Raw genomic sequence first — 15,821 nt, 5'->3', positions numbered from 1 at the left:
TACCAGAAAGAAAGAGAAAGAGGGTGGGGTCAGAGAGGGGAGGGATGAAGAGGAAGAGAGACGAAGTAGGGAGGGGGAAGGAGGAATAGGAGAGAGATTGAATCCATCTAAAGTATAGAAGAAATGTGGAAGTCCCAGCTCTTATCAGCCAAGTTGGGACTTCACTGAGTAGGACCTAAGAAGCAGACATTTTCAGCGACTGGACAGATCTGCCAAATATCCCAACACCTATAGGGTAAGCGGTGCAGACATACTGATACATTAACATTTCCTTCCAGACTGACTAGTGTGGCCAAGGCACCACTGGGAAACAAGAGAGGACAGGAAGAATGTCAAACTCACCTCCTCCAGGCAGCCTTCCCTGACTGCCCCCCCCCCGGCTAGATTAGGTGTCTCTTCTCTGGACTCCCAGAGGCCCTAAGCTTACCCTCATCGTAGCCCATATCAACTTGTCATTTCATCACTGATTGACTTGCTGGAACCCCGCCTAGACTGTGGGCTCCTTGAAGGCATAAAATAAGGAGTGGATGCGTAGGTCTGAAGAAATAAATTTGCCAGGGCTCAAATCCCAGCTGGGCTCATGTATTGCCTTTATGACCTGGAGCAAGTTAATTAACCTCCCTGAGCCTCAGCTATGTCTTCTGTAAAATGGGGTAAGAAGAAACCTAGCTCATAGAGTTGCAGTGATTCTTAAATGAGGTAATAAGTGGAAACTACATAGCACTGGGCCTGGTACTCATACACTCAACACATGCTATAGATTAACACCAGCACCCCAAGTGCTTGGCACATAGAAGGCACTCAGTAAATACTGTTGAAGAAATGAGTCTCAACAGACTCACTTAGGCAGAAAAAATTCACTTATCGAGGGGACTAAGGAATTGGTCATGGAGCCCCAGAGAGTGAAAATGGGTGACCGAGACATTTTAAAACTTATCGAGTCCTGGGCACCTTATTTTAAAATAAAACACATTTAGCACCATGGAGTCTCTCGGGAGTATCCGGCGAGATGTCCTGCTCGGTCCTCCAACCAAGCACCGGCTGCTGAATGGGGGTGAGCAGCCCCTTCCCCCCAGCAGCCCCTACCCCCTCCCTACGCCCATCGCCTTGGCAGGGCTTTCTCCTTCCAGCCCTGGCGGTTACATTAATTGCTAATGACAATGGCAACCTTCACTCTGTGTGGTTTCCTGCCCAGATTCTGGATCCTTTACAAGGCTCCCTTTTCTTTTTTCCCAGATAGGAAATGCAACCCGAGACGTGTGAAGAAAAAAACACTGCGCTTATTGTCATAGCCTCCACTCCTCCCTGGGCTCCCAGGCCGTCTGTGTGTGCTCTGGGGTGTCTGCCCCGCCACAGGGAAGAATAAACCCAGACTCAAATCATAGGAAATTCATCAAATGTGCTTCTCAGAGCTCTGTCTTTCAAGGTCTGTTTCCCTGCCATATGATCTCTATAAACCAAATCACTGTTAGCCAGGGCACAGGACCAGAGGCGCCGGAGGCTCACGGATAATGAATGCCAAATGCATGTGACAATAGACTGATCAGGGAGCCGAATGAAAATTTCTGAGTCGTGCTTTTATATATGTATACATGCACACGAACATACACGCATGCACCTCTGTGTATGCCCGCACACACGCACACCACACACACAGGACATCCTAACAGTGATCCTTGATGCCAGACTCAGTTAACTCACCTTTGAATAACTTCGTTAAATTATCAAGGCAAAGAAGAATAAAATGAAAGAGAAAAAAGTAGAGCTGGGGTCCCCCGTTTAGCTGGGGATACTTGACAGGGAAGAATCTCAGATTTGACTTAGGAATTCAGAATGCCTTTTGCTCAGGGACTAGCATGAGGGGCTTCAACTGAAAAATGAGAAACAAGGACTCACTCATTCTGGGCACCAAAGGCAACTGCCCTCCATTGAATGAAATATTGCATGATCTTTCCCAGTAATGGTTTTGACTCCTCCTGGCTCTGACCAACCCCTACCCTGGATAACCAGTTACCCGTGTGTCAGGGTAAGAGAAGAGAAGAGAAGATGGGACAGAACCTAGCAGGCCACCAGCTAGAAGCAAAAAGGTAATTAATGTTATAGCCTTTTAGATTCTAGAAAATACTGCACTTAAAACTGCAAGTCAACAAAGCGGCTGTCGGCACCGATAAATGCTTCCATATTCACAGGCATCAGCAATCTTCCCCTTACAAAAAAAGTAATAATACATACATATTAATGGATCACATTTTGTCCTTTGGGGAGCATAATTTTTAAAAGGGCCGAGGCAGCAATAATAGTTCCTTTAAAAATTCTAAATGCTGTAATTGTTTTCTCTGAATTATGGTGCTAGGATTTAATTAGTGATGAATGTTTGGTATGGGGTTTGGAGATTTTTGATGAATTCAGCCAAACAGAAAAGTAGTCTTGTCCTCACTGCTCTCTCCGCATCCGTCCCCCGCCCCCTTCCCCGCCCCAGGACCCTGAAGTCTGCGTGTGCATGAGATCGTGTCCATGTAGGAATTTCCTCTTCTGCAGTTGGGCCGTACTTAAGAAGGAGATTGCTTTAACCACAGTTCAACGACGAACATGAAACATGGTCAGTGAGGTCATGCAATTCAGCACAAGTTTTGAGGTTTTCTAGTTATAAGGCAGGAAAATAATAAAATGCAAATGGTAGAAATTTCTTCTTGGCAATGTTCTTATCGCTAGAAAGAAGTTGCCCAGGTCTTGGGTCCGGGCTTTTGGGCCTAAGGGGCTCATGCGCAACAGGGCTCAAGGTGTGTGTGTGTGGTGTGGGGAGTGGGGAGGTTGTTCTTCAATCATTCAGTGAATTACCATTAAGCAAAGCCTACTGGGTCCAGATTCTCCGAGCTGGGCACCAAGCACACAGCCCTGGCAGTGGAGAACTCGCGGGAGAATAAACACAATGGCTTTGTTCTTCTCCAAACCATTTCTTTGTAAAAGCAGCTGGAGGGAAGCCCAGACCAGCGGCCATCCACTCAGGCCGACTCAACATGGCCTACACAGCAGGGCCCCTGGGGGTCCGAGCCACCCCTCTCCTCCACCTTCAGGACTGCTTTCATTTGAGACCTGGAAGCTATTCCTGGGTTCCCAGTATCCTCTATTAACATGCAAATGCCCCTGGGAAAGGTCACACCTTGAGACCCCTTCAGCTAACCTCTTGCTCACCAGTTACTTCTTAGCAAGGATTAGCAGAAATAGAACACCGAAAAGCCTTATGGGGTGGGGGGAAGGTTAGGGCTGGTGGGGACGGGAGGTAAAAGACCTCTTCCTCCTGCCAAGATTTTCCTGGACAGTCAATTTGCTTTAATTCAACACAACAAATCAAGAGGGAGGGGATATGGGGATATATGTATACATATAGCTGATTCACTTTGTTATACAGCAGAAACTAACACACCATTGTAAAGCAATTACACTCCAATAAAGATGTTAAAAATAAAAAATTTTAAAATTTTAAAAACAAATCAATATATTTATTTCAATAAAGGTTGATTTTTTCTAAACTATGAAACTAAACAAAATCCATTTACATACCTTTCATCTCTGCTTTGATTATGCAATAAGTATCACCTGCTTCACAATTTTGCCCAAATAATAAAAATGCTTCCTCCCAACATGGCAGGCCACAGCAGTCAATGGAGACTTTTTCCATTCAATCTAGCATCCTGTCTTGTTTCTCCCCATCATTTCCCGCCTCCTCCCTGCCATCATTCTTGCCTCTTATCTCTTCTTAGCATAACCCGTTTCCTCTTCCTCATTTTCCACCACTGTAGGCTTCTCCAGAGTGCTGTTGAGGCCCATTGGGCCAGCTGCTACAGAACCTTCATCATTCTTCTCAGTGAAGCCATTAAAATGTTATCTGGAGAGGGTCATGGTTAAGAGCATAGGATCCTGAATCAGCCAGAAAGACTCGGGTTCAAATCCTGGTTCTGCCACTTCTAGATACTGGAGGCAAGTGACTTATACTCTCTAGTCATCAGTTTCCTTCACTGTGTACCTTTTGAAAGTAATAAATGAAATTTTATACATATATATAATATATACTATATAAGTAGTATATATTATATAAATATTACATATACTATATAAGTAGTATACATTATATAAATATTATATATATAGTGCCTAGCATATTGCCAGGTACACAGTTAAGTGTTAAATATTTGCAATCACTATTGTTATATATTATATCATATCTATTACATAATCCCATTTCCTTATGAAATCTTATAATCAAATTTCTTTATGAAATGAGATTCCAAAATAATATTCATGTAGTTTTTTATGCATACCAGTGAGTAAGTGTAAGCCTCCAAAATTACTCCCTTAGGGAAATGATTACTTAAAACTTTGCTGTCATTGATCATAATTGTTATTCGTTTATTCTGTTATTCATTCAACAATTATTTCATGTGGCCCCACTATGTTCCAAGCACTGACCTAGGTACTTAGGACCCAGAGGTAAGCTCACTTGATCCCTGACTTCCAGGAGCTCACATCTAATGGGTCAAAGCAGAGTGAGTAATCGGTGTCCATAAAGAGCTATAAGAAAACACTCAGTAAAGAATGAACTGTCTGGGGTAGCTGGTGAAGACATCCAGAGAGGCACTGGAGCTGAGTATCAAAGGATGATAATATTTGTTGCAATCTATTAAGACTCATCTATGTGCCAGTCACTGAGCTAGACATTTTATCATTTTAATGTATTCCACAAAATAATCATGTAAGGTAAATATTACTGTCATTTTGTGGGTGAGAACACTGAGTCTCAGGGAGGTTAAGCAGTGTGCCTATAATCTTACACCTGGTATGTAATAACTGAGATTTTAACCCAGGTCAGTGGGCTTTCCAAGCTCATGCTCTTCCTTGCAACCTAATGGGCCAAAGTCACTCAGGCCAGAAAAAGGGAAAAATGGTCTTGTTGTTTATAGGCACATCTTCAGTTTTTGTTTGTTTTTTATCATGTAATATTTGATACATACAAAATAATTTGTAATGTATTTAAATTTATTACATAGAAATGCATATTTATTTTAGAAAATACTGGAAAACATAGAATTACACACAACACACACACACACACAACAAATATATTTACTTTTATGTAAATTGCTTGCCAAGCATTTTTATACTTAGAGGAAAAGGTTACATCTATACACAAATATGATCATATTTTGATACATACTTGTAACTTCCTTTTTCCACTTAACAACAGATCAAGAACATGTTTTGATGTCAGCAATATACATCTATACCATCCTTATTAATCACTGTTAAATGTTCTTTGAATGGAGAGATGTCATTTATTTAATCTATTCTCTCTTCAGAAAGCTAGCTTAATTTCAAAGCTAGCATACTTCCATTAACAACTGATGAAAATGGCCTGACATTTTTTTATATTGCTATGTTCACCATTTTATCTTACTGATTTTATGAGTTTTTTATATGCTAAGGCTATGAACCTTTTGTCTTTCATATATTCTATGGTATATTTGCTATAGAGAAATATTTGTTTCATATTGTGAAATCTATAAACTTGCTAATAGTTTCTGCTGTTGATGCAATATTCAGGAAAGACTTCCCTAACCGTATCCTAAATTTTCCCATATTTTGTGGCCTTAGTTTTTATATTTTATTTTTAACCTCTCTAGAATTTAATGTGGTCTATGGTAAGAGGAAAGAGTCCAAATTAATATGCTTCTAGGTACCACATTTTGCCCAGCCCTCCACACATGAAATACTACTTCTATTATATACCAAATAATAGTATTGAGGAGCTTTCTGTTATTTTGCACTGATCTACTTGTTTATTTTCATTCACAGGCCACACGGCTTTAATTATTACTGCTCTGTAGTATATTTAATGTCTGGCAGTGCTAGTCTCTTCTCATCATTTTCTTTTTCAAGATTTTTATATAGTCTTTTTCTGGTTTTCTTTCTTTCAAAAGTGAGGGTATGGGGAGGGAGGGTAACTTTTAATAGTACGGCAGTAATATGAATTATAAGATGTATTGTGTTTTTAAAAAATCAGTCTCACAACTTCAAAGCCACACCCAGTCCATTTCCATACCGAATGGTGTTATTCTGGTACTTAGAGTCAGGCATGCCCAATCTATCACTAGATCTATTATGTCCTGTTTGCCAAGAACCTTGGCAGGAGGTTTTGTTCATTCTGTCCATATGAAAAGGCAATATAGCATAGGGGTTGAGAGCACAGGATCTAGCTGTGTGACCTTGGCCAAGCTATTTAACCTCTCTGAGCCTCCATGTCCACATTTGCGATGAAGGGGGGTGGACAACACACTGCCTCGTAACATACACGGAACATATGGAAAGCACTTGGAAGAGTGCCTGGCACAGAGAAAATATCTTGTGAAGGTTAACTAGTATTTTCATGTCCCAATGGTCTTGTCATTCCAGGGGTTTGCTAATTTGTCTTGACTTGGAAAAGGGAGATTGAAAGGAAGACATTAATTTAGGAAACATGAGTTAAGTAAAATAAAATTTCACAAGCCTTTTCATATGTTTATAGGGATGAGTAGTTGTCATTAAGTTGTTATTCCTCATGGTGTCCAGAAAGCTGACATTTAAAGCAAGCTGTGGCCTGCACATAGCGGTGGGGGGGGGGGCCGGGGGGCGCGGGGCATGTGGTATCTGAAGACAGTGTGCCACATGAGGACCCGGAACAATCCAGCTCATCTGAACCCGCTGCAGATTCTACTTAAGGCCCTCGTCTTGGCCTTTGTCAATCCTGACAGCTCAGACTTGCCCTCACCCTCAGCTTTCCCTGCCACCTCTGCTCAGAGCAGATGTCCTCTGCTGCCAGCTGAGAATCTGAGCCTGGGGGCGGGCCTGAGCTCTGCAGTCAGACTGCTGGTGAAAACTCCAGCTCTGCCACAAACCACTTCAGTATTAAAACTGGAGTTCTCCTCAACTGAAAAATGGAGACGTTATGCCTTCTCTGCCAGGTTACCATGGGGATTAGGTGAGACTAATACACATAAAAGCATTTCATGGAGTGTCAGGCATAAAGTAGGTGCTCAATAAATGTTACTGTATCAATAGGGAATGTTTGCTTCTAAGTAACAGAAAACCCAATTCAAACTGGCTTATACAATAAAGGAAAATTATTGGTTTATATAACTGGAGATTCAAGAAAAATCTGGGCTTTAGGAGCAGTTTGATTCAGTGGCCTAACCAAGAATTTGTTCATTTGTTTCCTCTCTCTTCACCCTGCCCTTCATAGAGTCAGCTTTACCCTAAGGCTATCTCCCTCTCATGGTCCCCAGAATGGGTGTAAGCATCCAGAGAGAACAAAAAAGGACCACACCCAGAAATTTCTCCCAGATGTGTGAGGAAGAGCTCTCCTAGGAATCCTTAGCAAATTCCTCCTCTTGTAGCTCAATAGCCAGCAGGAGCTTACAGGCCTGTCCCTGAACCAATAACTACGGCCAGAAGGTGGAATTGTACATGCTAGCTTAGGTCTGGACCATAGCCCTAGGTGTAGAGTCACCTTTGGTGCCAGTGCAAGAACTGTGTAGAGGCAGGAAGATGGAAACTGGGCCCACAGTCAGAGTACTTACCAAGAGAAGGAGTGGGAATGAGGGAACATCTACAATGTCCACCTTTCCTTTTCCCAGTCCCCGGCAGGACCTAGTTGAGTGGAGAGACAAGTCTCCATTGGAACTTGAGGCCTCAAACTTTTGATTGAGTTCTGGGTCAGTGAGGAGAGAAGTGCTCAACCCACCACGTAGGGACTGAAAGCATTCTTCCTAAACAGCAGGGAAAATAGCAATAATGATACTGTGCATGGTTTTTAAAAAGTTAATATTAAAAAAGCCTTTGTGAAAGAACAAAACTCTTCTTGTTCCACACCACTTGAGAAGTAGTTATCCGGATGTGTGCTGTAGACCAAGGATCAAGTCATAGGCACAACTGGTGTTTTTCTTTTCAACTCCTTCCATCCCTGGGACTTTGGTCTTTAGGTGGCTCCCTTTCTCTCTGCTTCTCTCCCTGCTTCCCTTTCTTCCTCTGTTTATGTTTTATTAGCCTCATGTACCTGGGAAGAAATCTGGAAGGGGAGGGACAGTGGGCCCAGGGCCTGAGGGAGGCCGCCTTCCTTGCCAGCGTGTCCCCCACAGCTGGGGGCAGCTTCATCCCCCGAAAGGTTCAATGGCTGAGCCCAAGTGAGCCCTTCACACCTCTGGGTTGCTAAGTGACAAACACTTCAAGTTTGGAAATCTTTATCCACACCGGATATATTATCCTGGCAAATTGGACTTTCAGATCTGGCAGCAATGGAAAGAGTAAATTTTTTTAAAAATAGAGACAATTTAGATGATTTCAAAGACATCTGGTCTCTTTTTCCAGCAATGTATGACTCTTCTCTTTCACTGAGCACATTGAATCCAGCCACTTCACGGGTACAAAAGCACAGGGTCCCTGAAGAAAGAAGAGTTTCAGTTGCAAAAGCAGACTCACAGAACGTGCTGCCAGTTGGAAAGGCCTAGAACCAACTAAGGTCACAACACCAGGCACATGCTCTTCCCTCTTCCCTCCATCTGAGCCCTCTTTTAACCTGGTTTCCTCCAAGTTCTCTTTCTTCTCTCTGATCCTCTCTGCTACTAACTCCCTTCCTGCCCTCTGTCTTGCCCTCCTCTCTCTCCCTCTCTCTCTCTCCCCCTTTTTCTCATTCCCACCTTTGTCTCTTTAAACTCCCATCCAGTCTCCTCCCCTTCTCCCCATCCTTCTTTCCCCCGAGTTGAGACAGCACAGGAACAAGAAGCAGCAGAATGGCTCACAGCCAAGATTCTTGGTCTTCTTGCCCATCAGCTCAGCGGGGCATAGAGTTGGTCATGCCTCTTTCCTTCCTAAATTAGAGTTGGGGTAATCGCAGGGCAGACTATCCCTCCCCCAGGTCCTTGTTTTTAAAAAAAATTTTTCAAGACAAACCCAAACACCAAATACCTTCTCCACCTGCTTGCTAATATCTAGAATTCTTCCAACAGAGTACATTACATTCCACAATCAAAGACCAAGTTTCAAACCTAAATAATAAGCAACTCACATCTGGGCAGCTCTTAACAGTTTTCCAAACACGTCCAGCTGTTTCCAACCAATTCCCTCATTTGACCCCCACAATAATCTGGAGTTGGAAGCATTATTGTACTATCATCTGCATTTCAAAATGAGGAGACTGAGGCCCAGAGACATTTGGTGCCTTTCCAAAGGTTGTTCTAACCCAGTTCTGTTTGAGTCTAACATCCATGTTCCCCCCCCCCACCCCAACCCACTTCTCTGGAGGGAAACACAGTGATCTGACAGGAGGGGAAACCTTCCCCTACTTTCTTCAGACCCAAGATGCCACCCCAATTCTTATGTCTCTGAGATCTTTGAGATCTCTGTAGTTATTGCTGTGGAAACCTGTCAATAGGGTAGGCTGCCACCAGGTGGCAAATGATACTCTGGTTTCATGTTAAGCTCCAGATTTTTACCTTAACTATGGGAGTCAAATGTTTTTCTATATTTTATCATTTTATAATCAAAATTATAGTTCACTAAAAAATTAGGTAAGCATAGTAGTGTCCTCATCTATGCAGATGATACAGATAAGACGTATATTTAGGAGAATAAATATACAGGTTGACTGTATGCCTATTAAAATGTTTTTTAAAAAAAATGTTTTTTTGCTAGTAACAAGCACAACTCAGTCTAATTCTGCCTACAGTGTCCCAGCCTACTTCAAGTTTCCAAGATGTTAGCCAAGGTACTCCAGGGTTACTGCCTTCCCATCCTGGCCACTCAATTCCCCAAACAGTAGCCCAATAAGAGAAGGCAGAATGCTTCTCAAACTTAAAAGGACATCAGAATCACTTGGAGGGCTTATTAAAGCACAAATTTCCTGATCTCAATTCCTGAGTTTCTGATTGAGTAGGTGTGGAATGGGGCCTGAGAATCTGTATTTCTGACAGATTCCTAGGTGATGATGCCACTGGTCTGGGGACCACATTTTGAAAACCACTAGACCACGGCAAGTCACTCTATCTAGCTCTCATAGGTGCCTCCTTTTCTCTGACCTCTCACCAGCACCATGGAGGTGGGAGTTTGAGCTCCCTGGTCTCCCAGCCACAGTATGGGGTCCTATGGTGAATGATTAACCAACAGCCTTAAATACTGTGGCTGGCACCAAACTAACTTTGTGTCACTTTTAACACATATTTCTGCTGCTCAGCGCTACCTTCTGATTAGACGTTCTCTGATATCAATGCCTGTCAGAGCTCTGTGTACCATTAATTATAGTGATAGAAAATACTAGCATTTATTAAAGCTGTCAGCACTGAGGTCATTATTGCTTTCATTGCCTCATCTGATCCTCACAACAATTCTATGAGGGAGCTACCATTGTCAACCCCCTTGTACAGATGAGAAAACGGAGGATCAAGATTATAAAACCAGTGAGTTGCAGAGCCTGGACGAAACACCAGTTTGTATCTCTCAGCCTCTGTAGATACTGATCCTAAGTTTTCAGTTTGGATACTACAAATTGGATTCCTGGTTCCCTCAGGTCAGTTTCTTTGCGCTCCTGTAGTGTAGCCCTAGCATTTCCCCCACTGTCTATGTCCAAGCCTTCCAGCCAGTCAGGATGCCCCATGGAGTTCCCGATCTAAGTCTCAATTCACTATACTGGACAGGGAAACAGCCTCTTTCAGAGAGATAGATTCAAATATATTCCCCAGATGGTACTTTCTAAGGCAGAGAAACGGAATCAGACACTTTATAATGAGCTTCTACAAATGTTATGTTGGGGAGTTGAAACAGCATCATAAAAATTTCTCTCTTATTTATGAAAGAACTATGCAGACATGTTATTGAAAGAAGAAAGAAAGTGAGGCAGGAGAGGGAAGGAAGGAGGGAGGGAAAGAGGAAGGAAGAAAGGAAGGAAAAGGAAGAAAGGAAAGAAGGGAGGGAGAGAGAGATGCAAAGAACCAACCTAGGAGAAAAAAATAGTAAAGAAAAGAAAATTCTTCACAGTTCTTTCATGCTATAGGACATCTTAATAAGAATATAAATTCAGGAGCAGTAGGGCTGAAAGACAAGATAATGAGATTAAAAACAAAACGGGAGATTGAGGATCTAAGGAAACAAATTGAGGAGACAAACCATATCATTATAGAGCTAATACAAAAATTAGAGCAAGGAACAGGTATATTCCACTGAAAATAAATTATTTATATGGAGGAGACATTGAGATAATCACGGCAAATGCAGATTAAAACAAAGATATTTGAAACAGGTACAGAGAAGCTAATAGATTTTTTTAAAGTCTAATAAATAAAAAGTAAGAAATATCCAACCCCAAGGTAACACTTTTTAAAGTTATCTAAATAAAGGAAAGAATTGATTATGCAAATTGAAAGACATACCATGTTCTTGGAAAATTTAATACTGACAGCTCAAGATAGATCTATCCTAGTTAAATAAGGACACTTCAAACATTCAGTCAGGACAAGCAGATCATTACAAGGGGTTAAAATCAAGCTCGCCTCAGCGTTCTCCACAGCAACAGTTAATGCCAAAAGACAGTGTTCACGATGATCTAAGAGAAAGAAAGTGCACCCCAGGATGTTGTAGCCACACAAGAACATTGTTAAATATAAAAGAAACAGACTTTCTCAAACCTGAAAAACCCAGGAATACAGCACCCATGAGCCCTTCTTGAACAAAACTGTGTGACAGTGACATTCTGCCAATTAAGAAACAAAGAAGGGGGAAAAAGGAAAGGAAAACACCATGAGGGAGCCCTAGTGGTAGGCAATATATCTATTTAATATGCATACTAATATTAAGTACTGTCTCTCAATGAAGCCTGCCCAGACCGCCTTATTGACTCTGGTGGGAGGAGCTCCACCCCACCCCAGCATTCTGCATCTCCTTTCCTCTGCCTTACTTGTTGCTTTTATTCTATAGCACACATCTCTTTTTAATATACCATATGTTTTACTCTTTTGTTCTTTATTATCTGTCCCCACCCCATAGAAGGTAAGTCAGTCAGGAGAGCTGGGATTGAATAGTTGCATGAAATGTGGGAACCGTTCTAGTTAACAGAGCTTTTAGTCGGAGCCGTACATCTGAACAATGTAAAACGAATTATGTAGCTAACAAAATTCAAATTGTGTGGGGAGGGGAGCTGGAAGAGATGTGAGAGTACTAGTGTCCTAACCTTTCACAGCCCAAACACAATTGATACTTAAAATTGAAACATGTAGTTTAAAAAGAAACAATGGCTGCCACCTCTTGATGTATCCATAATCACTTTGATCAACCTTAAAAGGATTTTTCATGAAATACTATGCTACAGTGGGGAAGCATGTATTCAATAATCTGTAGTTTGACTCTGGCATATTTTCTTCTGTTAATTCCAGGAAAGTTAAAGGTAGTACTTCAGATTTTAAAACAATATTTAGAATGATCCCATTTTTATTAAAGTGTTTTTAGATATCTGTTTTTCTGTCTATGTACACAAATACAAAGATAACAGCAATGATGTTTATTCTCAATAAGGGTTATTTCTGAGCAGTAGTATGTGGGGTTATTTTACTACTTTTATCTTTAAACTCTGTTATGAGGTTTATAAAAAGCTTGCATCTTTTTTCAGATACAATTGAATGGTTCTTTTTGTTTTGTTTTTTTGTTTTTAAATTAATTAATTTATTCATTTTTGGCTGTGTTGGGTCTTCGTTTCTGTGCGAGGGCTTTCTCTAGATGTGGCAAGCGGGGGCCACTCTGCATTGCGGTGCGCGGGCCTCTCACTATTGTGGCTTCTCTTGTTGCGGAGCACAGGCTCCAGACGCGCAGGCTCAGTAGTTGTGGCTCACGGGCCTAGTTGCTCCGCGACATGTGGGATCTTCCCAGACCAGGGCTCGAACCCGTGTCCCCTGCATTAGCAGGCAGATTCTCAACCACTGCGCCACCAGGGAAGCCCATTCGTTTTGTTTTAAAAAGGGAAAGACTGGCAGCATGTATGTCATCTAGAAATAGCTATAGAGACAGATAGAGATATAGATACGGATATAGATATAGATATAGATAGATATAGATACAGATATTTAGCACCCATGGTGGGAATAACAGAGCTTGAGCTTTAACGTCCAGCTGACTTGCACTTCCTTCTGTCCAGAAGACACTTGCTACATGGAAAGAAGGAAACTAGTGCTGACTGGAGAACCCACTGAGTGCTTCTCCACCAACTTTTGGGGTAGGAATAATCTCACTTAGATGAAAAATTTGAGGCTCAGATAGGCTGTGATTTGTCTGATTTTGTACAAGTAGGAGGGATAATAATAATGGTAATAACTGCGTACTGAGTGCTTACCATGAGTCAGGCTCCATGCTAGGCATATCTATGAAGAATCCCTTTTTTAATCCTCACAACAGCCTATGATACCAGCAATTTTTACTCTTATTGTTAAAATGCATCTCAGAGAGAATTGTACAGCCAAATGTCACCCAGCTAGAAGGTGGCCTGTCCCATGCCCGAACCCCTGCCATGCCATTTCCTTTACCCTGTGCTCTCTCTAGGCTGGAAGAGGAGTGGCCTGTGCTGGTCACCCACAGGGGCTGTGTCCAGCGGCCCTAATTCCATCTGAGTCTCCTAGTGATTACAAGTCGTCTGCTTGTCAAGAGCGCACGGGGGGCTCTGCTGATGACCACAGTACTGAATCCCCTCGTCCCCTCCCGGGTGCCCCTGCAGAACTGAACAGGCAAACGACAGCTCCGGTGATGACCTGAGATGCTCCAGGGCCAGTCTGGGAACTCGTGGCCCCTCTCAGCAGGTATTTCTTGGCTGGCTCTGACACAAGAAACACTCAGTCAAGAAGGAGGTCTGAGTGATGGTTGGTGGAGTGCAGACAATGGATCCCTCAGCTGAGGGTCAGGAGGTCTAGATTCTAATTCCTCCTCTACCATTCCTCTCTGGTGTGACCCTTGGGAAGTCGCTTGATGTCTCTGAGCCTCATTTTCCCCAAAAATAACATGAAAAGTTTTTACTACGGGACAATTTCCAAAGTTCCTAGCTCAGTACTTCTGTGATTCAGTCAGAGAATGAGATCTTTTTTTTTGGTAGAGTCTGGGGGCTGGGCTTGGGGGGGCAGGCTTCTCTTTGAGAAGATGAAAAGGCAGCCAGGAAGCCAAGCCAGCAAGGGGCAGGAGGCCCTGGATTCTCCCCAGATGGAAAAGGGGTGCTTTCAACAGAACAAGCCTTCGAGGCTGTGGGAAGGGCTCTCTGTCGCAGGCCTCACTTTCTCCGACAGGTGGGTCTTGGCAGCTGGACCACAGGCCTTTATGAGTATCTGCTAATCATGGCCTGGGCATGAGCACCCAAGAGGTGTCACGTGTAGAATGAGATGCTTTTTCACGATGCAGTAAAAGAGAGGAAATCGCCTTGGCCTCTTGCCTCGTCCTGCGCTCCGTAAGGAAGCAGGCGAGCTGAGTCCAGCCTCTCGTTGGCTAGGGCTCTGAGAGCTCACAGTTTCTACCCAGGGGCTGCCATTTCCTTAGAGGGCTGCAGGGAGGAGCTGGAAGGAAGGGCAGGAGAGACAGGCCCACTTTCCAGAATTTTAGGAGAGGCCAGGGATTGCTAAAACCCAGAGACACTAAAAGTTTAGAAGGGCTAGGGTCACATACACTGCATTAGCAACGATCTATACTCACAGTTGGAGAGTAAATCACTGGCCCCACTTGGGAAAGGAGTTTCTCTCCAAATGCTATTATTGGAACAATGTTACATTTTCTCTGAAAAGTAGACCATGCCCAGAACCATGGCTCTTCCCACTGACCACTCCCTCTCACTGTCAGGATATCTAGTGATGATTTTCACCTCAAAGATAAAATAGTGGATTCAACCACCATTTACCGCTGCCAGCTGTGTGCCAGGGATTGGGTTGAGCACATAGGCATTCGTAAGAATAAAAGCAATGAGTTAACACTGAACTGGTAGCTTTACACATATTAACTTAGTTAATCCTTATAACAACGCAGATTCAATCCAACAAAAGTTGAAGTTGATGTTATTATCAAACCCCATTTTACAGATGAGAACATTAGTTCCAGAGACGTTACGTAACATGCCCAAGGCCACACAGCTAGCAAGTAGCAGAGCCAGGATGATTCCTGTGTGTGTGCTTTTAACCCGTCCCTTAGCTGCCTCTCATAACTTACCATTGTAAGTATACGTCTCCAGGTTCTCCTTCCTTCAAGGATCATTTTAATCTTAATACACACGGGGAAACCGTTCTCTCTCTCCTCCAAGGTGTTAGGAAGAAATCTTTTGCCCTTTGCTTCACCCTCTCCTAGGCTCCCTCTTAGGACGACTGGTTTGTCTGATGGGCAGGCTGGCAGGAATGTGTCTTCCCTTGGTCCATCCCTTTGTAACAGGAGGAGGTGAGGGGTGGCTTCACTAGTTAGGGCTGTTGATCCCTCCTGTTGTCAGGTGAGGGCACTGTGATGCTCCAGGCCAGCAGCCCAGGGTGACTTGCAGACCCAGTTCTCCGCTCAGGCAGCTGACAGCTAGACTAAGGTGCAGAATGAGACTCTCATTCTGGTGCCAGCTGCCTCGTCAGCAGGACCGCTGACCCTGCACCTTGACCCTTGTGTCTATTTCTCAGAGTCCAGAGCGGGGAGGAGGTGACCAATTAGCTCTGCAAAACAGAAACAACTCCCAACTCCAGAGTTCAAGCTCCATTCCTGGGCAACTGACTCCAGGAAGCCTGTCCTTCCAGCAGGTTCCCAAGCTGAGG

The 15,821-nt window shown here is 43.2% G+C and overlaps 1 long non-coding RNA gene across 1 annotated transcript in view; it reads right to left on the bottom strand.

The window, feature by feature from the left end:
* Positions 1 to 15,396, bottom strand: part of LOC103005149 (uncharacterized) — a 41,008-nt gene extending 25,612 nt beyond the window's left edge. The window contains exon 1 of the long non-coding RNA XR_450389.1: positions 15,244 to 15,396. This is a non-coding gene — a long non-coding RNA (uncharacterized LOC103005149). The remainder of the gene's footprint in view (positions 1 to 15,243) is intronic.
* Positions 15,397 to 15,821: the final 425 nt, after the last annotated feature.

Source organism: Balaenoptera acutorostrata, chromosome 9 (assembly GCF_949987535.1).
Source record: "Balaenoptera acutorostrata chromosome 9, mBalAcu1.1, whole genome shotgun sequence".
Taxonomy (NCBI): Eukaryota; Metazoa; Chordata; class Mammalia; order Artiodactyla; family Balaenopteridae; genus Balaenoptera; species Balaenoptera acutorostrata.
Note: the sequence above shows the minus strand (reverse complement) of the source record. Positions and strands in the feature narration are given on the sequence as shown.